This window comes from Papio anubis, chromosome 15 (assembly GCF_008728515.1).
Source record: "Papio anubis isolate 15944 chromosome 15, Panubis1.0, whole genome shotgun sequence".
In the NCBI taxonomy this organism is placed as follows: Eukaryota; Metazoa; Chordata; class Mammalia; order Primates; family Cercopithecidae; genus Papio; species Papio anubis.
The window spans coordinates 25,852,841-25,876,078 of NC_044990.1; the positions used below are offsets into that span (position 1 = coordinate 25,852,841).

Genomic DNA, 23,238 nt, shown 5'->3' on the forward strand with positions numbered 1-23,238 from the left:
TATGAAATAAATTAGAAATTCTTTTCACCATAATGTACAAGTCATTCTTGCTCTGGGCTGGTATGTCTAATCTGTGCCGAATTTCTTTTTGAGACATATGGACACAAAGGCAGAAGAAAAGGGAAAAACAGTGCATGCCTTCAAATCTTCAATGCTCTGTAAGACGCAGTTCCTTTATTTCAAAAACGTGTCAAAAGTTATTGATTTTCTGAGAAGCAAGCAGGCGAGGATCAGCTAATTTCTTGAGGCAACTAATGGCTTTGTTATTTGACGTTTCTGAAGGGCTCATCATGTGTTCAATACACAGAACACTTCCCAATGGTGAGCACTGAACTAAAAGCAAAATGCAGAAGGGAGGTGAAACATTACCCTGGGCTGAAGAACTTTGAATGCGTCTGAACTGATTTGTGTGGATGAGGTAAAGATATTATCATTCTGATTTCTGTCCTCCCTTTTTGGTCTCCAGAGGGACTTCCTGAGCCTTAAGAAGCTGTTTGAATGAGGATAAAGGCATAAACCCTTCACATATGAAGCACTTCCTGTGGGGGTGATGTTGTACTAACCTCCTATGACTTCTTTACAACAATCTAGAGGGGTAGGTATTATTTAGTATTCCAAATTTTCAGATGCAGCAAGTTAGGTAATTCATTCCAGGTTGCACAGCTTTATAGAGTGGAGCTGGATTCAAACTCAGGTTTCTTTTTCTTTTTTTTTTCATAGAAACAATATATAGGAACATATTTCTTAAACTCAAATCTCTGAATACTTTTAATTCTCACAAAATGCCACTCAAAAGAGTTTTGTAGTTAAAGAATATGCTTCCATATACTTGTTTATAATGTGAACTTTTCCCAGACATTATGTAAAGGGAGGCGAATGAAGAATTAAATAGAACTTTGTGCCGCACAGGAAGACAAGCATATGGAGTATTCTTGGACCTCTACTGAGCTGCCTCCCAAAGTCACAAGATTTCTTAGTCAAAAATTGTAGACTTTCTGAATGCTCAGGGAGTTAACCTAAAAGAAACCTGAACATTTTATTCCATAAAGGCATAAAAGCGAGTGAATGAAATGGGTCTGCAACAGTTCTGGACCTGCAAGCACAAAAACATGCTGCCTAGCACTTAGAACTGACTTAACTCTGCGTGGTGCAAGAAAAAGGTTTCCTTATAGCATTGCTTCTAAAAGCGATATGCTATAGGCCATTGTGACCTAAGGGAAGAGAAGTAGAGAGTCTGCTGTCTTCCATGTGCCAAAATGAGATCTCTGAGTTACTTTCAGAAAGAGATGGTTGCAGAAGCATTCACTCCAATTGGCTACTGTTCAGCAAAAGTTTCCGGAAAATATCTTAAAAGAGGCAAAGAAAATAGCCTAAGAAAATAGTGGGAAATACATCGTGACGTGGCAAACTGCACTCACGACTCAATAACTTTTTATCCTTTCCTCAAGGCAAATAGTTCAAAAGATTGCTTGCTATTATTTGTAGCTGCTGGGATGTAGTTTCCTGCTTTGTGTGTCATCACAGGTAGTGATTGCCAAGAGGGAGAGTTAAATAAAATAACTTGTCACAAGCTAATGCATGACTCAAGCATGGAAAGTTCTAGGGAGTGAAATTCCAGACACAGAAAATCTTCCCTTAAGGAAGACATTTCCCATCAGAATTGCAGAGATGTGACCCAATATTAATTGAGTGTCTAATATACGGTAGGTGCTTTATAAATAAAATTTAACCCCTTTCATTTAATCTCACAAGGGCCATGGGAATTATCCATTATCATTATCTTCACTTTACATGTGAGAAAGCTAAGCTCAGAGGGTTTTACGAAATTGCCAAGGTCACAGAACCAGTAAGTTACAGACATGTTTTCTGCTCATTCGGTTTTTTTATTTTAAAACTTGTATTGAGGTATAATGTTCATCTAATAAAGTCTATAAACTGCACTAGTCTTAAATGTACAAAGAGTGAATTTCTACATGTATATATGCTCAAGTAGTCACCATCTAGTTCAAGAGTATATTCACATTGCAGGAAGTTCCTTTTTGCCCCTTTTTTATTCAAAATGCACCTGAGAGGTACCCTCTAGTCTACTTCTATAAACATGGATTAATCATATGTCTTATTAAACTCTGTGTGAATGTAGCATGACTAGCCATTGTGGTTTCCCTAGAGCTGAGGGGTTTCTGGGATGTGGATTTCTCAGTGCAAAAATGAAAGCAATTGATCCCCCTATACATGGAGTGGGACAGTGTGTGCTCTTTTGTGTCTGACTTCTTTTGCTCAACATAGTGTCTGTGAGAACCATCAAGGCTGAAGTGAGGTTTTGTTCTTTTTATTGCCATGTATCATTCCACTGTATGACTATTCCGTAATTTATGCATTATCCTGTTGATGTACATTGGGATGTACATCTGGGATGTTTCCAGTTTTGGGATTTTATGAATAAATCTAGGAACATTCTCATATAAGTAAGTCTTTTTGTGAATGTGATTACTCAGTTCTGCTGGGAGCAAAGCTGCTAGGTCATAGGTAAGTATGCATTTAGCTTTAGTGGATTCCACCAATGTTTCCCTACAGGGCTGTACCAATTTACACTCCAATTAGCAATTTATGAGAGTTTTGGTAGCTCCACATCTTCATCAACATTTAGTATGTCATCCCTTTTAATGACATACTAAATGTGCTAGACTGCTATTATAGATATTCATTCCTTTGTGTATCCCTTTCCTTGGCTGCATGATTTGCTGTAGCCAATGAGACATTAGCAAGTATGACATGAACAAAAGTTTGATAAACTCTTAGACGCTGGGACTTGTTCTTTTGGAACACTCACTAAGGCAGACTTGATTCACCATATAAAGGTATCTGGCTGTGCTGCTCAAAAGACCCCATGGAGAGGTGGAAGGGAGGTGGAAATATTAGCATGGACTGCTCAGCTGGGCCCACAGATGCCATGCATCCCAGTGGAGGCACCACATGTGTGAGTGAAGAAGGCACCTTGGAAGTTCCAACTCTTGCAGAAAAAAACACGACATATGAAATGAGAAAATACTTGCAAGCCAAATGCCTGATAGGAGTTAATCTCCAAAATATATAATGAATTCCTATAACTCAATAGACAAAAAACAATCTAATGCAATGATTAAAAAGTGGGCTAAGGACTTGAGGAGACTTTTTTTTCAAATAAGATATACAAATGGTCACTAGGTATATGAAAAGATCTTCGATATCATTAAGCCATTGGAAAAATGCAAATTAAAACCATGATGAGCTGTCATCTCATACCTGTTAGGATGGCTATTATTTCTTTAAAAAAAAAAACCATACATATATACACTATGTACCCACAAAAATTAAAAGTTAAAAAAAAAGTGTTGGTGAGGATGTGGAGAAATTGGAACCTTTGCACACTGGTGATGAGAATACAAAATGGTGCAGCCACAATAGAAAACAGAATGAAGGTTTCTAAGAAAGTTAAAAATAGAACTTCCATAGGATTCAGCAATCTCACTTCTAGGTATTTGTTTAAAAGAACTGAAATCAGTAACTGAAAGAGATATTATTTATCTCTTTTATTATTATTGTTAATTACGTTGCAATGAACAGCAAACAAATGCTCTCTAGTGCAGCATTATTCACAATAGTCAAAATGTGGAAACAATCTAAATGTCCATATAAAGGACAAAGAAATGGACAAAGAAAATATGTTCTATGCATATAATGGAATTCTATTTAGCCTTAAAAAAAGGAAGGAAAAGCTGCAACATATGATAACGTGAATGAAACTTGAGAACATTATGCTAAATAAAATAAGCCAGTGATAGAAAGACAAATGCTGCATAATTCCACTTATATGGGATATCTAAAATAGTCAAACTCATAGAAACAAAGAATAGAATGGTGGTTGCCAGGAGCCGGAGAGAGGGAGAAATGAGAAGTTGCTAATAAACAGACATAAAATTTGAGTCAAGCAAGATAAATAATCTCTAGACATCTGTTGTACAGCATTGTATCTGTCATAAATAAGGTATCATATACTTTATGAAGATAAATCTCAAGTGTTTTGACCACAATTTTAAAAAGCTGGTTCTTTAACAAAATTGATACTCTACACAAGCTAATCAAAAACAAAATAGAGAAGACATAAATTACTGGTATCAGAAATGAAATAGGGGCCATCACAAATGATCCCACAGACATTAAAAGAATAATAAAGGATATTACAAACAATTCTACACCCATAAATTTGATACCTCGGTTGAAAGTCCTTAAAAGACATGATGTGCTAAAACTCACACAAGTAGAATATGTAATCTCAATATGCATATATTAAAGAAATTGAACCAATAGTTAATAATCTTCCAAAGAAGAAAACATCAGGCCTACACAGTTTCACTGGTGAATTCTACCAAACATTTAAGAATGAAATGATATTAATACCCTATAATTTCTCCCAGAAACTTGAAGCAGAGGAAATACTTAACTCATTTTATGAGGCCAGCGTTCTCTTAACTACCAAAACTAGATAAAAACATTATAAGAAAAGAAAATTGAAGACAAATATCTTTCATGAAGGTAAATGCAAAAATCCTCAACAAAATATTAGAAAATCATATTCAACAATATATTAAAATAATTATACGCCACAACCAAATGGGATTTACTGCAGGTACGCAAATCTGGTTCAACATTTGAAAGTCAATTGATGTAATCTATACACAGATGGAGAAGAAAGAAAGAAAACTATCTTTGTTTGCAGATAACATGATTGTCTATTCAGAAAGTCCCAAAGAATTCACAAAAAGTACACCTGAAATTAAGTAATTATAACAAAGTCACAAGATGTGATAATACAGACAAATCAATGGATTTCCCATATACTCACAATAAACAATTGGAAACTTGAAATTAAAAACACAGTACAATTTACATTAGCACAAAAAAAGCTAACAAAATATTTATAGAATCAGTATGTGTAAAATGATCAAACTCTGGAGAAAGAAAGAAAATTTAAATAACTAGAGACATAGTCCATGTTCATGAACCTGAAGACTAGAGTTGTTAAGATGTCAATTATCCCAATATAATCTGTAGATTCAACACAATTCCAATCAAAATCGCAGCAAGTTATTTTATGATATTAACAAACTAATTCTAAAGTTTGTATGAGGAGAGAAAAAAACCCAGAATAGAAGATGCAATTGATGAAGAAAAATAAAATCAGAGGACTAACAGTATGCAACTTCAGAACTTAGTATAAAGCTACATTAATCAAGATAGCATAGTGTTGGCAAAAGAACAGATAGATAGATTAATGGAACAGACTGAAGAGCCTAGAAATAGATACAAAAATACAGTCAACTGATCTTTGACAAAAGAGCCATGGCAAATTTAATAGAAAAAAACCAGTGTTTTGTTTGTTTGTTTTTTTTTTCCAACAAATCGTACTGGAACAACTGGACATCCTTATGCAAAAGAAAAAAGAAACCTAAATACAGATTTTATACCTTCCAATAATAATAAGAGTGAATGGATCACTCTTCTAAATATAAAATGCTAAACTATAAAACATCTAGAGGGTAACACAGGAGAAAATCTAAGCAACATTGGGCTTGAGTTTTTATATATAACACCAACCTTTTAAAAATAGATAAATTATACTTTATTAAAAATGCAATTCTGCCATGTGAAAGATATTTGTTAAGAAAAATTAAAGACAACTCACAAAATGAGAGTAAATATTTGCAAAACACATATCTAACAAAGGACTCATATCCAAAATATGCAGAGAATTCTTAGAACTCAACAAGAAGGAAACAAACACCCAATTAAAACTTGGAAAAAGATTTGAACAGAGTCCTCACAAAAGAAGATATACAGATGGCAAATAAGCATATGAAAAGGTCCTCAATATCACTTGTCATTAGGGAATTGCAGATTAAAGCAAAAATGAGTTACCACTATTAGAATTAGCCCATTAGAATGGCTAACATTAACAAAAACTAACAATACCGATTGCCGGCAAGAATGTAGAGCAACAGGAGCTGTCATTCTTTGCTTGTATGGATGCAAAATGGTACAGCAAGTTTAGATGACAGTTTGAGAGCTTCTAGAAAATCTAAGCATAGTCTTACCATACAATTGTGCTCCCAAGTACTTATACAATTTTATTGAAAACATGTTCACACAAAACCAGCCCATTAATATTTATAGTAGCTTTATTTATAATCACCCAAACCTAGATGTAACCAAGATGTATTCATTAAGTGAACAGATAAACTATAGTACATCCATACAATGGAATATTTTTCAGTGATGGAAAGAAATTAGAGATCAAGCCATGATAAGATGTAAAAGAATTCTAAATGCACAATTCTAAGTGAAAGAGATCTATCTGAAAATTTATATACTGTATGATTCCAATTACATAACATTTAGGAAAAGACAAAACTATAAAGATAGTAAAAAGATCCATGATTCTAGGGGTCTGGGAAAGGGGAGGGATGAAGAGGTGAAGAACAGGGGAATTTTATTATGGTGCAACTATTCTGTATGATGCTGTAATGGTGGATCTATGACATTATGCATTTGTCAAAACCCATAGAATTGTACAACACAGAGTGAACTCAATGTATGCACATTTTAAAAAAATCATGTAATAGAGGTTGAAGGATCCCTAAAAGGAACACAGAACCATGACAAGAGAATCTAATTCTGTTACAACAACGGTATGAAGCAATTTCACTGAAGAGGATGTAGGGAAGAGGTGCTGACTTAAGTAACTCTGGAAATGAATGGAAACGTTGTACTTTAGTTGATAAAGCTATTTCCTTTGAGATTGCAAGTTAACAATTCTGATCACCCTATACTTGTTTACTGGGTTTGAACAAATCAGTAAATGGATGGCAGATGGTAGGAATCAAATTTCTCACTGATGGAGTTTACGGTTAAGCAAAGGAGGTTAGAATGATCCACGCATGTGGTAATGGATTAGAATTGGAGATATCATAAGAACTTATGTTTAATTTAATATGGATACGGATGGTTACACATAGAAATATTTATAGGTATGTATGCCTATAGGAGTTATCAAATATATACGTATACATTTCTGTTCTGTCAGCTGAGAGGATCAAAAGGAAGTGATACCCCCATAGCAATAAACACATTCAACTCCCAGACAGATCTCAGTTTTCAATAAGATTTTGAGATAAAAGGAACCAGGGAAGCTTAAAGAAATTACTGATTCTAGATCTGGGAGGACATACGCAAGAGGAGGACAGGAGATCTTATAGTGCCAAAAAGTAAGGACTTGTCAAAAACAGTAACAACAAAAACAACAAAATATTATTGATGTGGGTATGTCAAGAGGGTACAGGGGCCAAATGAAAGGGCTCCAAAAGGCCGAAGTGGGAATAGTTTGAGTAACAAAATGAAAAATGGTGTGGGATTATAATTGAGAGTATGAAATATTCATGAGTTCATACTGAAGTAAATAAATTATTGAATAAATTAATAAATGGAACAGGAGAGATAATTCTCTGATGCAGAAGTATTAGAAATAAATTATGTAGATTTTTCACCCTAAAGACGAGGAGAATGACTCATCTCTCCTTAAGTGTGGACTGAACAGAACGTGAAAATGGCATTTTAGAGATAACCACTACATACCTATTAGAATGGCCAAAATCCAGAACACTGGCAACACCAAATGCGGGGTAAGGATGTGGAGCAACAGGAACTTTTAGTCATTGCTGATGGAAATGCAAAATGGTAAAGCCACTGTGGAAGACAGCAGTCACGCTCCTTGCTATTTACCCCAAAGAGTTGGAAAAACTCTTTGTCCGACAAAAACCTACACACAAATGTTTATAACAACTTTATTCTTAAATGGCAAAGCTTGGAATACCATCACAATGTCCTTCAGTAGGTGAAAGGATAAGTAAACTGTAGTACATTAGAATATGAAATGGATTATTATTCAGCACTGAAAGGAAATAAGTTATCAAGCCATGAAAAAAACATGGAAAAAATTTACATTCATCTTACTGGGTGAAAGAAGACTATCTGAAAAGGATACATACTGTATACTTCTGACTATATGATATTTTGGAAAAGACAAAACTATGAAGACAGAAAAAAGATCTGTGGTTGCCAGGGGTTAGGAAGAGGAAAGGATGACTAGCTGGAGAAGAGTGAATTTTTAGTGAAGTGCAAGCACTCTGTATGATACTATAATGGCAGATACATATCATTACACATTTGTCAAAACCCACAAAATGTATAATGCCAAGAGTAAACCCTAATGTAAACTAGGGACTTTGAGTGATAATCACGTGTCAATGTGGGTTGAATTATAACAAATGTGCCACTCTGTTAGGGTACATTGATAATGGAGAAGCTATGCATGTGTGGGGCAGGGAGGACATAAGAAATCTCTTAAGTTTTTCTGTGACCCTAGAACTGCTAAAAAAAAAAAAAAAAAAAAAAAAGTAGTCTCTCCACACCAAAATAAAAAGAGGCATTTTATCTCTGTAAGCTTCTCCCCTAAAACTATAACTTCAGTCTAATTGTGAGCAAAACAAACTCCTAGAGGCTCATTCTACAATACACCTGACCTTAGGGGTTTCCGTGGTGCAGTGGTCATCACGCTTACCTCACACTATACCTGATCAGTACTCCTTAAACTCATCAAAGTTGTCAAAAATAAGAAAATCTGAAAAACTTTCATAGCCAAGAGGAGCTTAAGGAGACATGATGATTAAATATAATGTGGTATTCAAGAGCAGAAAAAAAGACATTAGGGAAACTCTACGGAAATAAAAATAAGCTATGGAGTTTAATAATGTGTTGATTTGATTTATTCATTATAACAAATCTACTGCAATAATGTAAGATGTTAATAATGTGGGGAATTGTGGGGAGGTACATGGGAACTCTATCTGCTCAATTTTCATGTAAATCTAAAACTCTTCTTAGAAAATAACACCTATTAATTAATAAAAAAGACCAATATGCAATAGACAAGCCATTTTCAGTGTGTTCCTTTCTGTGATTTTCTAAGTATTAGAGCTTTAATCCTTACTAGGTAAGACGTACCAAGTTATTAATCTCAAAGATATCAATGTGTCCAAGAAATAAATTACACATGGCTTTAGGTAAGAACTTGAATTAGACTGAGTGGGGACCTCAGTATGTTTTGGGATATATGAGTCTTGGGACATTAAGCCATGCAGCTTGTTTCACAGGATGAACTCAGCTGCAGGACATTGAGTTAGAGACTCAAGTGGATGCAACCAAAACCACTGTATGTGCTGCAAGAGAATATTACAAATACCCAGGATCCGTAACACATATTTCAATCATAGGGACATTAATACTGAACATTTAAAACATGTTCATGAAAAACAAAAATATTAATTAGATTTGGCCAGGTTTACCCTAGTAATGCATGATAGGACCATTCATGTGATACCTTAAACTTCTGAGATGGTGTTGAGAAAACAAATTATTTATGAATATCACAGAGTTAAATGTCTTCTTCCTAGCATAGATGTTCTACCTCCCAAACTCAGAACAATTTTAGCAACTGTTTATAATAGTTAAAATCAATCTTGGGAAATTAAACTGTTTTTTCATTTTTTCATAAGTTTAGTTTTTTCAAATTTTTCATTATTTTGATTTGTTTTAACTTTTTTATTGCTTAACATTTATCATTTAGCCTTGACTTCAAAACTTGCAACTTTGTTTAAAAATTCTGAGCATCTCTGTCAAGGTATAAACAATGGAAATACCTAAAGATCACACTTTCTAAGGCAGGGGTCCGCAACCCCCAGGCCACGGACTGACTGGTACCTGTCCGTGGCCTGTTAGGAACAGGGCTGGCCAGCGGGAGGTGAGTGGTGTGGTGGATGGGCCAGTATTATTGCCTGAGCTCCGCCTCCTGTCAGATAAGCAGCAGCATTAGATTCTCACAGGAGCAGGATGCCCTGCTTATGTGAGGGATCTAGGCTGTGTGCTCCGTATGAGAATCTAATGGCTGATTATCTGAGGTAGAACAGTTTCATCCTGAAAACGACCACCCCTCCATCTGTGGAAAAATTATCTTCCATGAAACTGGTCCCTAGTGCCACAAAGGTTGGGAACTTCAGTTCTAAGTTCGAAAATTTTCCATTTTTCTTTTGCTTTATTAAGATATAACTGACAAAAATTATGAATACATATATATACACAGTATACAACTCTATATTTATTTTATTTATTTTATTTTATTTTTTGAGATGGAAGTTTCGCTCTTGATGCCCAGGCTGGAGTGCAGTGGCACGATCTTGGCTCACTGCAACCTCCGCCTTCCAGGTTCAAGTGATTCTCCTGCCTCAGCCTCCTGAGTAGTTGGGATTACAGGTACCTGCTATCATGCCTGGCTAACTTTTTGTGTTTTTAGTAGAGACGGGGTTTCACCATGTTGGCCAGGATGGTCTCCAACTCCTGACCTCAGGTGATCCACCCGCCTCAGCCTCCCAAAGGGCTGGGTTTACAGACGTGGACCACTGCACCCAGCCCAAAAATATTTTGATATATGTATACTTTATGAAATGTATAAATCAAGCTAATTAATGCACCCATCATCTGACATAGTTTTTGTGATGAAAACATTTCAGCTCTAAGCTCTTAGCAATTTCCAATCACACAATACATTAATTACTGTCACCACATAGCACAACAGATCTCCAGGACTGGCTCATCCTAACTGAAACCATTCCCCCAGAGTTCCATTCTAATATCCCAGAAAACAAGGTAAGATGCCTAAATTAAGAAGCCTGTTCAACCATTGTGGAAGACAGTGTGATTCCTCAATGTTCTAGAACCAGAAATACCGTTTGACCCAGCAATCCCATTACTGGGTATATGCCCAAAGGATTATAAATCATTCTACTAAGACACATACCTACACACGTGTGTTTATTGCAGCACTGTTCACAATAGCAAAGACTTGGAACCAACCCAAATGCCCATCAGTGACATATTGAATAAAGAAAACGTGGCACATATACACCATGGAATACTATGCAGCCATGAAAAAGGATGAGTTCATGTCCTTTGCAGGGACATGGATGAAGCTTGAAACCATCATTCTTAGCAAACTAACACAGAAACAGAAAACCAAACACCACATGTTCTCACTCATAAGTGGGAGTTGAACAATGAGAACACATGGACACAGGGAGGGGAACATCACACACTAGGTTCTGCTGCAGGGGGTGAGGGGTTATGGGAGGGATAGCATTAGGAGAAATACCTAAAGTAAGTGACGGGTTGGTGGGTGCAACAAACTACCATGGCATGTGTCTACCTTTGCAACAAACATGCACGTTCTGCACACATATCCCAGAACTTAAAGTATAATAATTTAAAACAACAACAGCAACAACAACAACAAAAAAAGAAGCCTGGCCAAGTGCAGTGGCTCATGCCTGGAATCCCAACAGTTTGGGAGGCGAAGGCAGGAGGATTGTTTGAACCAAGGAGTTCAAGACCAGCCTGGGCAACATAGGAAGACCCTGTTTCTACAAAAAAATAAGAAAATTAGCCAGGTGTGGTGTCACATGCCTGTAGTCCTAGCTATTTGGGAGGCTCAGGCAGAATCATTTGAGCCCAGGAGTTCAAGGCTGCAGTGAGCTATGATCACACCACTGCACTCTGGCTTGGGCAACAGAGTGAGACCCTTTGTCCCCAAAAAATAAAAATAAAATAAAAAAATTTAAAAAAAAGATAAATATGCTGGGGCTGGGCATGGTGGTTCAGGCCTGCAATACTAGCACTTTGGGAGGCTGAGGTGAGGGGCTCGAGACCAGCCTTGAAGTCATGGGTTCAAGATAGGCCTGGGCAACAGAGTGAGGCCCCATCTCTTTTTATTTATTTATTTATTTATTTATTTATTTATTTATTTATTTATTTTTATACTTTAAGTTGTAGGGTACATGTGCATAACGTGCAGGTTTGTTACATATGTATACTTGTGCCATGTTGGTCTGCTGCACCCATCAACTCGTCATTTACATCAGGTATAACTCCCAATGCAATCCCTCCCCCCTCCCCCCTCCCCATGATAGGCCCCGGTGTTTGATGTTCCCCTTCCTGAGTCCAAGTGATCTCATTGTTCAGTTCCCACCTATGAGTGAGAACATGCGGTGTTTGGTTTTCTGTTCTTGTGATAGTTTGCTAAGAATGATGGATTCCAGCTGCATCCATGTCCCTACAAAGGACACAAACTCATCCTTTTTTATGGCTGCATAGTATTCCATGGTGTATATGTGCCACATTTTCTTAATCCAATCTGTCACTGATGGACATTTGGGTTGAAAGGATCTAGAACTAGATGTACCATATGACCCAGCCATCCCATTACTGGGTATATACCCAAAGGATTATAAATTATGCTGCTATAAAGACACATGCACACGTATGTTTATTGCAGCACTATTCACAATGGCCCCGTCTCTTAAAAAAATACAAAAAAAAAAAAGGAAGAAGAACCTTAAGCTTACACTGTCTTTCTTTTTCAGGTTAACTCAGCCACATGTGATACTCAGTTCAAAGTGTTAACTCCCAATCATTCCTTCTTTCCCATCAGAGTTTTCCTTCCTTCTCCTCTTTTCTGAGATGTATCTGGATTCAGGATGAATCTTATTTATCCTCATTGATTTAGGAGGAAAATCTTCTGTGGCATAGTTTTCCTTCCTGCCTTGCTGGTCTCTTTAGTGGTGTGCCTGGTTTGCTCTGGACTCCGTGCTGGTTTCCACCCGGATGTTCCTACTCCCACTTGAACTTCTGGGCTTGTCCTGGCTACTGATGCTGAAGTCTATGGTGACTGTAATTTGTCATGGGTATGAGGTCCCTGAGCTCTATAGCAGGGGTTAGCAAACTTTTTCTATACAGGGATAGAAAGTAAATACCTTAGACTTTGCAGATCACATGCAGTCTCTGTCACAAACTTTTCTTGTTGTTTATTATTGTTCTCTTCCTCCTCCTTCCCCCTTTTCCCCTCATTTTCTTTCCTCTCTTCCTTCACCTTCATCTTCTTCTTTTCTACAGTCCTTTAAAAATTTTTTAAAAATTATATCTCAGGGTCATAAAAAGGTAGGCTGTAACAGGAGTTGGCCTGCAGACCACAGTTTGCCAAACCCTGCCCTGCAGCCTTTGTCTTCTGACCTTGGGTCCCCTTCCTATTCCCTTACATGGACCCACGTTCCTGGTATGCAGTCTGTGGAAGACTGTAGACTATTACAGTTCCATCTATCAAGAAAACTCCCTCTTCCCACAGCTTCATTGCTTTTGCACCATTCTGATCCCAGAAACAGAGCAACAGCCAGCATGTTCTTTCATTCCCTCTCAACCTCGCTGGGTTTTTTGTTGGGTTTTGATTGCTCGAGACCCAGGAGATACAAGGTGCTAGGTCTGCTTTCAGGGACTATGGCAGTCACATTCCCATCCTAGTGACATCGTCACTAAATTCCTCTTCTTTTCCTCTCAGCAAAGGGCTTTCTACTTCTTTATGTGGGGTGGATTATGTCCTATGATAAACTATGGTTTATAGTAAAACTCTTCTACTATATTATATTAGACTTGTATTTTACTATACAGAAGGGAGATTTGGGAATTGAGGAAACAACTTTCATTCTCAACCAAGCTTAGTTTTACGTAAACTTCAAGACTGTTTTTTGTTTTGGAAATGGACAATTAAAAGCAGATCATTTTTCAATATGACATATTTTCCAATACATTCCTGAAATAATTATCCTAAGTCTCCATGTTACATAATTACTTTCTGATCTATCCGCTACTCAGATGCACACAAGTTTTCTTAAACAAGGGTGCACTGTATGTATTCCAAGTTACCAGACACTTAAACTGCTTACTACTGACGATGAATTTGCCATACTTTGCAGGAAACACTTAGCTTCAGGGTAAAGCCAAGTATTTTAAAGTTGTATATTATAATCATCTATTTAAATATTTTAAGTGATCATTTATTCATAAGGCCCTATTTTTTCCTTCCCAAGATATTTGGCATGATGCAACAGCAATTAAAAGGCACTTATAATCATAATCACAGAAATTATTGTGTTTTCTGGCAGCCCTGTGCCACCCTTACATAGCAAGCCTCCAGAGATGTATTCCGCCTCTGGAACAGACAGCATCTATCCTCAGCAGTGGCTCCAGCCTGTGCTCCTGCCTGGATCACTCATGAGGGCCTTTGCAGTGATTCTGCCATACCCTAGGCACCATAGTCCATGACTCGGTGTCACCCACCAAATGAGAAGGCTGCTTAGCTGCCCTTTTCCTCTTATGAAGATTCTTCATTCTTTGATATCTGCAGGGTGAAATACAGCAGATTTAAAATTCTAAAATGCATTCTACTTTAGATATCCAGAAATATGGCTCAAGGTTTGCTTATAGAAAGAAGTAAAATGTATAAGATGGTTCATTGCGAATTTAAAAAGTTTTTTTTTTAAAAAAAAAAAAGCTGAATTTCATTCAGAAAGGCCAAAGCTGCTAGCCTGCTTGCTTGTGCCTACGTTCTTGTGTTTCTCTCTCTCTCTCTCTCTGTGTGTGTGTGTGTGTGTGTGTGTGTGTGTGTGTGTGTGTGTTTAAGAGGAAGAAGAAATGTCCAGTCCAGTCCAGCATCATGAGCCTCCTTCTTCCTGAGATCCCTGGAGAATATGAGAATACGAGGTGGGCACCACTGGGCTAGGCTGTTAAGGAATTGAACCTCCCATGTGCCTGGTCTGAAATTCCAGCATTAGAACCACCTCTTCGGGGAAATGTTCTTTTGCCTTTTCAAGCAGAGTCATGGGTTGCCTCTTCTACACTCCCACAGTTACGGTGATCAAATGTCCCAGGTTGCCAGGAACTATACCATTTTTGAAAAAATGAAATCCCACATCACAGAAAACCCAGGAGTCCTGGGCAAACCAGGGCAGTTTGTCACCATACTACTGTGTTCAAGGATCAGTGTTTACACTATTATAATCATCTAGTTAGCTGCTGGTTGCCCTCACTAAATGTAAACTCCTTGAAGGTAGACATTACGTCAAGCTCTAAAAAATTTTTTTGTTGGAAAATTGAAGGAGCATTTGAGAGAATGAGTAAGTGAATGAATGAATGCATGCATGGATAGAACTAATTAGTCTGATAAGATTATCTATAGTTTTGAGAAGTTTATTTATATTTTTCCTGAGAGGAGAGAAGCAAGATACTTCTCCTTCAGTAAATTTACTCAGGTTAGTGCTTTAAATCTAATAACATGTCTGGATTGCATGCTTGAATATCATGGCGGGAGATAATACCAGGATCAACATCAGGAAAGGTAAGTATACATGAAAGATCACAGGGAATCTGGCTGCTAAAAGGGGTTAGACAACCAGAGATCATGGCCAAAGTTGAACACAGGGTTCCTCCAGGAGAAAAGAGCAAGTTCTATGGTTTAAATGCATCCCACAAAGTTTATGTGTTGGAAACTTGATTTCTAATGCAGTTGTGTTGGGAGGGGGGTGCCAAAGGGAGATGTTTGGATCATAGGGATATGGCACTCATGAATGAATTAATTATATTATCATGGGAGTGTATCCTTTATTAAAAGACAAACTTATCTCCTCTTGCTCTCCTCTCTCATGCCATCTCTTTGCCGTTCCATCATGAGATGACACAGCAAGAAGGTTCTTACAAGATGTCAGCCCATTGATCTTGGACTTTCCAGCCTCTAGAGCTGTGAGCCAGTCAGTTTCTATTCATTATAAATTACCCAGGGTGTTGTATTCTGTTATAGCTGTGAAAAATGGGCTAAAGCAGCAAGAGATCAGGATTTTGTTTCTGGTCCGTCTTTTGTATTGGCAAATGAGCCAACTGCATACAGTTTACGTTGTAAGAAGCTCGTTATACGTAAATGGCTACATTCAATGTATTATCTTTCATGTTCATTCAACTAAATGAGTTATGGGGCATCCATCAGAGCACTGTGGCAAGTGCGAGAGGTGAGGGTGGGAGAAAAACAACAGTAAATGTGGCATGTTGAAAGCTGGTATGAAGTCCCAATTGGTGCAAGGACTCAAAAGTTAGGAGTCCTGCATTTGTACTTCGCCACTCCTACCTTCCAAATCTGTGATCTTGAGCAGGTTATATAGCATCATTAATCCTCAATCGCCTTACCTCTGAAATAACAGTAATAATACCTATTTTATAAAATTATTTTGAAGATTTTATTTGGCTTAGCATTTGACACATAAAATCTTCTTCATAAATGGAAGTTGCTGTTGTTTTTAATTAAGATAGAGCCCTTGGCAGAGTTTGGCTCTTGTTATACTAAAGACTGTGATGAGAATAGTAAGTGCTATAATATACAAGCAAAATGCTATGGGGGATCTGGAGGAGAAAGAGAGAGAGTGAAAGAGTGGGAAGAGGGAGAGGGATTATTTCTAACTGGGAAAATTTGGGAAGATATAATTTAAAGAGACATTGAAGGATTATGTCAGAACATAGAACTAGCTGTGAACATATGACCTCTGGAAATACTGAGATAATGATTTTTCCCCAACTTCATAAACTGTTAATTTCTTGAGTTTTGGGACAGCCTTAAACCTTTGCATACTTCGGATAGTCTGTAGTTTTGTACGGGTCAATTACTAGATATTTTTTGATTAATGTTCACAAAATAGATTATAGAAAATTGAAATATAATCTGCTAAATAACTAATAAGCTTAAATGTTCTTTAGTAATATGTAAGGGTCAAAAGTTTGTTCACCTTTCAAGGTTCTCTGTAAGTTATTTTTATTAAATCATATTCTGGCATTATGCACACAGCTATAGAGCATTTCTTTAAATGTCCACATGCAAATTTAAAAATGGTGATAAATTCTTGTTTTCAAAGTTTCTCATGGAATTAACCAACTAATCCTCTATCAACACCCCTGTTGAGTTCAAAGCACTTTCTTTAACAGATATAATTATAAACCCTCAGATCTGTAAGGACTGGTTCCATTTTAAATAAGCTCCATTAGGCCTGCAAGAGCCCCTGTGACAGTGAGGTGATCCCAAGGACTACAGAGTGGCTCAATTCCAAATGGGGATGACATTGGAGATTGTCTTGTCAAACAGAGTACTGCTCCTAAAAATGGTTTTCATTCACAATATCTTGAAGCCTTTAAATGCCAATCACCAAGCTGGAGAGGTAAGATAAATGACCTCCAAAACCTTTCTCAAAGCTAAGTCCTTATCCCAGGGTGAACTTGGAATGAAACAAACCTGAGCAATTAGGTCTCCTCTAATTTGACCCTTCACCCTTGGGAGGCCTGAAGGTCTATAGTGATGAACTGTCAGGCAAAAATGGTTACCACATTTAACTTTCTTTAACTTGTATCAGAAAAGAAAAAGTAAGCCATACCTTTATCCCTCAAATATCTGCTTCTCAGTGTACCTTAATTCTAACCAAACTAGGGCATATATACAAGATGCACAAGAAAGTAAGCAAAGCCCCAGGACAAACATCATGTCTTCCTAGGGCATCTATTTTTCCAGGAGTTTGGTGGCAAAGCATTATCTTCATAGTTAAACAGACACAGATACATCATGAATTTTTATGATAAACCAAGAATCTAAAAATAAATGCCCCTTTCTAGGACTGCACCCCAGACCCTGGGAATTCTGTGTTTACCCTTCTCTTCTGAAACTTTGGTGGAAAGTTTGAATGTCCACTGTGATGACATTTTCCCACTAGCCAAGCATAAATACAAGTTTCATGACTTTATGATCTGAATTTACATGCATTTCTCGTGTCTTGCCAGTACTTAGGTATTCACAAAAGCAAACTCTAGCTATAACAAATGCAGAAATCACTTTGCCCTTCACTCCACCCCCAGGTTCTATACAAGTTCTATACACTTGTATTCTCTTTATAGCAAAGAGGATTTTGTCCTTATGTTGTGTTTTTCCTTGAGGACTCAGAACTTCCCAAAATCATATATAACAGCTGGTGCTACTCTAAGATTCCCTACAAGGCAAAATGCAGATGGTGATGATAACCACCCACGCATTGTCAGTTTGCCCAGACATTACCCTCAAGGGACAAAATTTGCACCAGTGAAATAAGGACATTTTTATGCCAGCAAAGAGGAGGCTGCTAAAAGGTTTGGTGCTCTCCAGATTCTGCCCTTATCCACAGAGGCTCCAAATTGAGAGCAATATAAAATAGTGAAGAATCAAGGTCCCAAGATTAATTATGAAACAACAAAAGCCACTTTGGCTTTTCCAGGAATAATGAACTGCTTTGCATGTCAAGGAACCATAGTGGTCTAGGTGTGTGGGTCTCAGACAGAGGACAGTGTGTGGACCATGAACTCACAGAAGGCCCAAACATTCATTCTTTTATCCCTTGGACCTTTCATGGTTCCTTGCATGGGGTCTGAGTGTCCAAATAAATGTCTGAGGCATAAATAACTAAAGGAACAAATAGCTCTCAGTAGAGTTTTAGTTCTAGAGAGACTGATGCCCCAGAAAGGCCTAATAGAATTAGTTCATCAAGGTATGATGGTTAGAATTCCAGCCCCACCAACTAACTGTCTTATCTTGGGTAAGTTATTTGGACTTTCCAAGCTTCTGTTTTCCCATGCATAAAATAATATAATATTTACCTTAAAGCATTGCTATAAGAAGTAAATTACATAAAATAGCAAATGTACAATGAGTAATCCAGTGATAAGAAGTAAATTACATAAAATAGCAAATGTACAATGAGTAATCCAGTGATTTTCACAAGTAGCCCTCTGAATAATTTGATATTCCTTCACAGGTAAGCAAAGTAATTGTGCCTTACCTATGTTACAGAACTCAAGGTGGACAGCAGAGAATGAAAAAATAGAACTTTTATCCACACAATGAGGAAAACCAGTTAAACTGAAATGGAGTACAACTTGGAGTCAGAGATATATTTATTTGTTTTCCCTTGATTTTGCTAATTAGTAGCTGTACAGTGTTGAGAAAATCACTTAACCCGTTATTCTCAGTTATATGAGCCACAAGTTATGACTATAATTTTTGCTCATCCCATCATTTCCATTTTGAAATCTATATAAGATATGACCATGTTTTGTAAATGGTGAAGCATTATACAAATATAAGACATGATTGTAAATTGAGACATTTCAACTTGCTATAATAGACACAAAGGGACTAGAAGTATATTTGGCTTGGCTAGCAGGCAAGGTGTAAGTATGAAAGAAAAGAATCACGGGGCCAAGGTCAAGTTACAAGTCAGAGTCCCTAACATTAGATCCAATAGACTAAACAAGTCTCATCTTGCAAACTTGGAAAACCTTCTTGAGAAGACTTGTGAGGATATGCCTGGGCCCAATTACAAGGAATACCATTGTAGTGCAATCCTGGCTGCTAAGGATGCAGTAGGTAGGAGTGTCAGCATGCATGCTGGGAATTTTCCATCCTAACATAACATGCCCTCTATACCCAAAATACCACCGACAGCCCACTTCTTGAAACTCTCTGTTCTCCAAACCCTGACTTGCTTTGTATGCCTGTTACTTTGAATGTTCTTTCTCCGCTTCCTGGCACACCTTACTTCCTCCTACCATTTCTTTTTTTTTTTTTTTTTTTAATTATCACTCTAAACTCATTTCCTCAGGTGGCCTCTTTAACTTCCATGGGAATTTCCATGTGAATCCTAAATTTACATAATTGTCCTGATATCTTCTTACCCATATCCATTTCTAATAAGTCATTGTCACCTCAATCCAAGATGGCTAAAAATTTATACATCATCATCCTCCCATTTCCCCCACCAAAACAAACATCTCCTCTTTCCTAATATGCCATTTGTCTCAAGGATGTACAATATTTTATATGTAGAGAGTTATATAATTTAAATGTATTCTGTTGCAATGGAAGAAATATAATCTCTTTAATTCAAGGATTTTCCTCTCTTGCTGCAGTGCATCTAAGTCCTAAGGGTTTTATGAAGCTATGGTGTCATGAGGAGTGGACCCCAGGTCCTTTCTGTTCTGTTCTTGCATCATTCCCTAAGAGTCCTGTAATATCCTTCACCAGCCTTCAGTAATTGATCCATACTCTTTGCTGTTAAGCAAGGCCTCACTCACATTTGCTAGGACCCTTTAGGGTATAGTGATTACTTATGGCTAACAGCTTCTTAAATGAGGAGTAGCAGCTAAAGGACAAAAAGGATGAAAGGAAAAATTATGAAAAGTACATTTAACTCATGTTTCAAAATTAAAAATATTTTCTAAATTTACTTCCAAACACAGTGGAGTAACAAAAATAGATTTACCCTTCCACATGTGAAACAAACAAAAAATGGACAAAACATTTTTTTTCTTTTTCCTCAGAGATTCCTGTTCTGAGAAGATATCTTTCAAAACATTTCAAGGCATTGGATATGAGGCAATGAAGGATGGTGATCCCTGAGAGATAGGAAGCAAACAAGGTGAGTACTGCAATAGCCCCGGCTTATTGCCTAGGAGTTTCCACAGTGTGTACAGGTTGGGGGAACCAGGCAGAACCTGGAGTCTCCATGATTTGCAAAGATGGAAGTAGGGGTCCAGAAACCAAGGCAGCTAGAATCCACAGGGCAGAGTAGCAGAGAGGAGAGAGCTGCAGAGAGATAGAACCCCAGAGATCTGATCTGCATAAGGTCCACCTTGAGTATTTATCTGATAATTTAAAAAGCACATGTGAGACTAATACCTGAGATCAGAATTTTAAAAATACTCAAAATGATTAGAGGTCACAGAAGGGAAGGAATATTTCCTGTTTTCACCAGTTGGAATGGATTGCCTGAGTGGCGAAAAATTAACCCTACATGAAACATTGCTCTGATCTTGCTTAACAAAGTCTGAGAGTAAGACCCAAAAGAACTGAACTTTTCCAAGTAACTTAATACATCCTAAAACAGAGGTCAAAAATATTTATAGGAATACAAAAATATCTAGCACCAAACAAGATAAAATGTACTTTTGTCTGCCTGGCATTAAATTAAAAATTATTAGGCATGCAGAAAAGTGGAAAAAGACAACCCATAATGAAAAGAAAAAAAGTCAAGTAGACACCAAGCCAGAAATGACATGGCTGATAGAACTGGTAGGGGGAAAGCCCCAGTAAAACAATTGCAACTTACTTTAACATGTACAAGAAGCTGAAGAAAAAACCAAATATGTTAAGTAGCAATATGGAAAATATTAAAGAGATTTAAATTGAAGATCTAAAGATGAAAAATACACTTGACAAGATTAATGGTATATAAAGACATTAGAGGAAAAAAAGATTAGTGAACTTGAAGACAGCAATCGAAATTGTCCAAAAAAGAACTAGAGAGAAAAATGACTCAATAAAATATGTAGAGTGTTACTGAGTTGTTGGGCAATTTCAACAGTCAAATATACATGTAATTATAATCCCCAAAGAAAGAGTGAAGAAGAAGAGAAAAAAAATTGAAAAAAAAAAATGGCCACATTTTTCTTCCAAATTTGATGAGAGCTATAAGCCAACAGATTTTAGAAACTCAACATACTCCAAGCACAAGAAACATGAAGAAAATGACACCACGATACACTGTAATCAAATTGATTAAAACCAGTAACAAAGATAAACATCTTGAAAGTAGCCAAAGAGAAAAGACATACATGTACAGAAGAACGATAAGAATGACAGATGATTTCTTGCTGGAGACTATGTAAGCTAGAAAACTGTGAGGCAGCATTTTTAAAGTACTAAAAGAAATAACAAACAAGCAAACAAAAACAGTTCATCTAGAATCTATACCCAGTGGAAATATCTTACCATAATGAAGGTGAAATAAACATGTTTTCTCACATAAAAAAGTGGGAAGAATTTATCACCAGTATACCTGTGCTACTGTATAGAAGTAACTTATCGAACATAGTGGGCATTTAACAGGAACTTTAAAGCAGGCAACTACTAGGCATTCATTTCCTGATGCTGCTAAGGCACAGTAGTTATGTCTTTGAATAAAAAATAAATAAAAGTTGGTATATTACTTTCCTAGGGTTGCCGTAACAAGCACCACAAACTGGGTTGCTTAAAATAATTTATTGCATCACAATTCTGGAGGGTAGAAATCTAAAATCAAAATGTTGGCAGGCCCATGCTTCCTCTGACATCTGTAGGAGAATCCATGCCTCTTGTGTTCTGGTGGTCAGTGATCTCACATTCCTTGGTTTGCAGCTGTATAACTCCAATCTCTGCGTCTGCTGTCCCATGACATTCTCCCTACATCTGTGTCTTCACATCACAGTCTTTTTATGAGGACACCAATCATATTGAAGTAGGGGTCCACCCATTCCCATATGGCATCATTTTGACTTCTTTGTATCTCCAGTGAGCCTGTTTCCAAATAAGATCACATTCTGAGGTCCTGGTCCTGGGCATTAGGACTTTAACTTTTTTTTTTTTTTTTTTTTTTTTTTGAAACAAAGTCTTGCTCTTGTCTGCAGGCTGGAGTGCAATGGCATGATCTCGGCTCACTGCAACCTCTGCCTCCTGAGTTCAAGCAATTCTCCTGCCTCAGCCTCCCTAGCTGGGATTACAGGCACCTGCCACCACACCCAGCTAATTTTTGTATTTTTAGTAGAGATGGGGTTTCACCATGTTGGCCAGGCTGGTTTTGAACTCCTGACCTCAGGTGATCCACCCACCTTGGCCTCCCAAAGTGCTTGTATTACAGGCATGAGCCACTGTTCCTGGCCCAGTATCTCTTTTTGGTGAGGACACAATTCAACCCATAATAGTTGGGATTACTTAAAGGTTTGTCTGTGAAACCTTTTTGGACCTTTATATCTTTAGAGTATATAAATGTACATAGGCATTTTGTTGTGTTAATAGGTTAGTAAGCTAACTTGGGATAAGAGTTATTTATAGACCTATTGATTTTTTTTTTTTTTTTTCTTTTCATCACACTTGAGTAACGGGATTCAAGAGCAAGATTACCATTAAGGGCTCCTCTGAATTTCAAGATCCTCTGAATAATTTTTGACAAATCATCCTCCACAAACATATTAACCTTACAGAAGCTGTATTCCACACAGAACTGCCCCACTTTCAGAGACAACAGACACACAGGCTTGGCCAGTCACAACACTGTTTTCCCATGACCACACTAATTATTTGAGGGATATAGATGGAACCTAAGTCAGACCAGTTAG

General features: G+C 37.2%; 1 long non-coding RNA gene across 1 annotated transcript in view; it reads left to right on the forward strand.

Moving 5' to 3' along the window:
- Positions 1-518: 518 nt before the first annotated feature.
- Positions 519-23,238, forward strand: part of LOC110741687 — a 56,666-nt gene continuing 33,946 nt past the window's right edge. The window contains exons 1-2 of the long non-coding RNA XR_004178698.1: positions 519-595; positions 20,407-20,504. This is a non-coding gene — a long non-coding RNA (uncharacterized LOC110741687). The remainder of the gene's footprint in view (positions 596-20,406; positions 20,505-23,238) is intronic.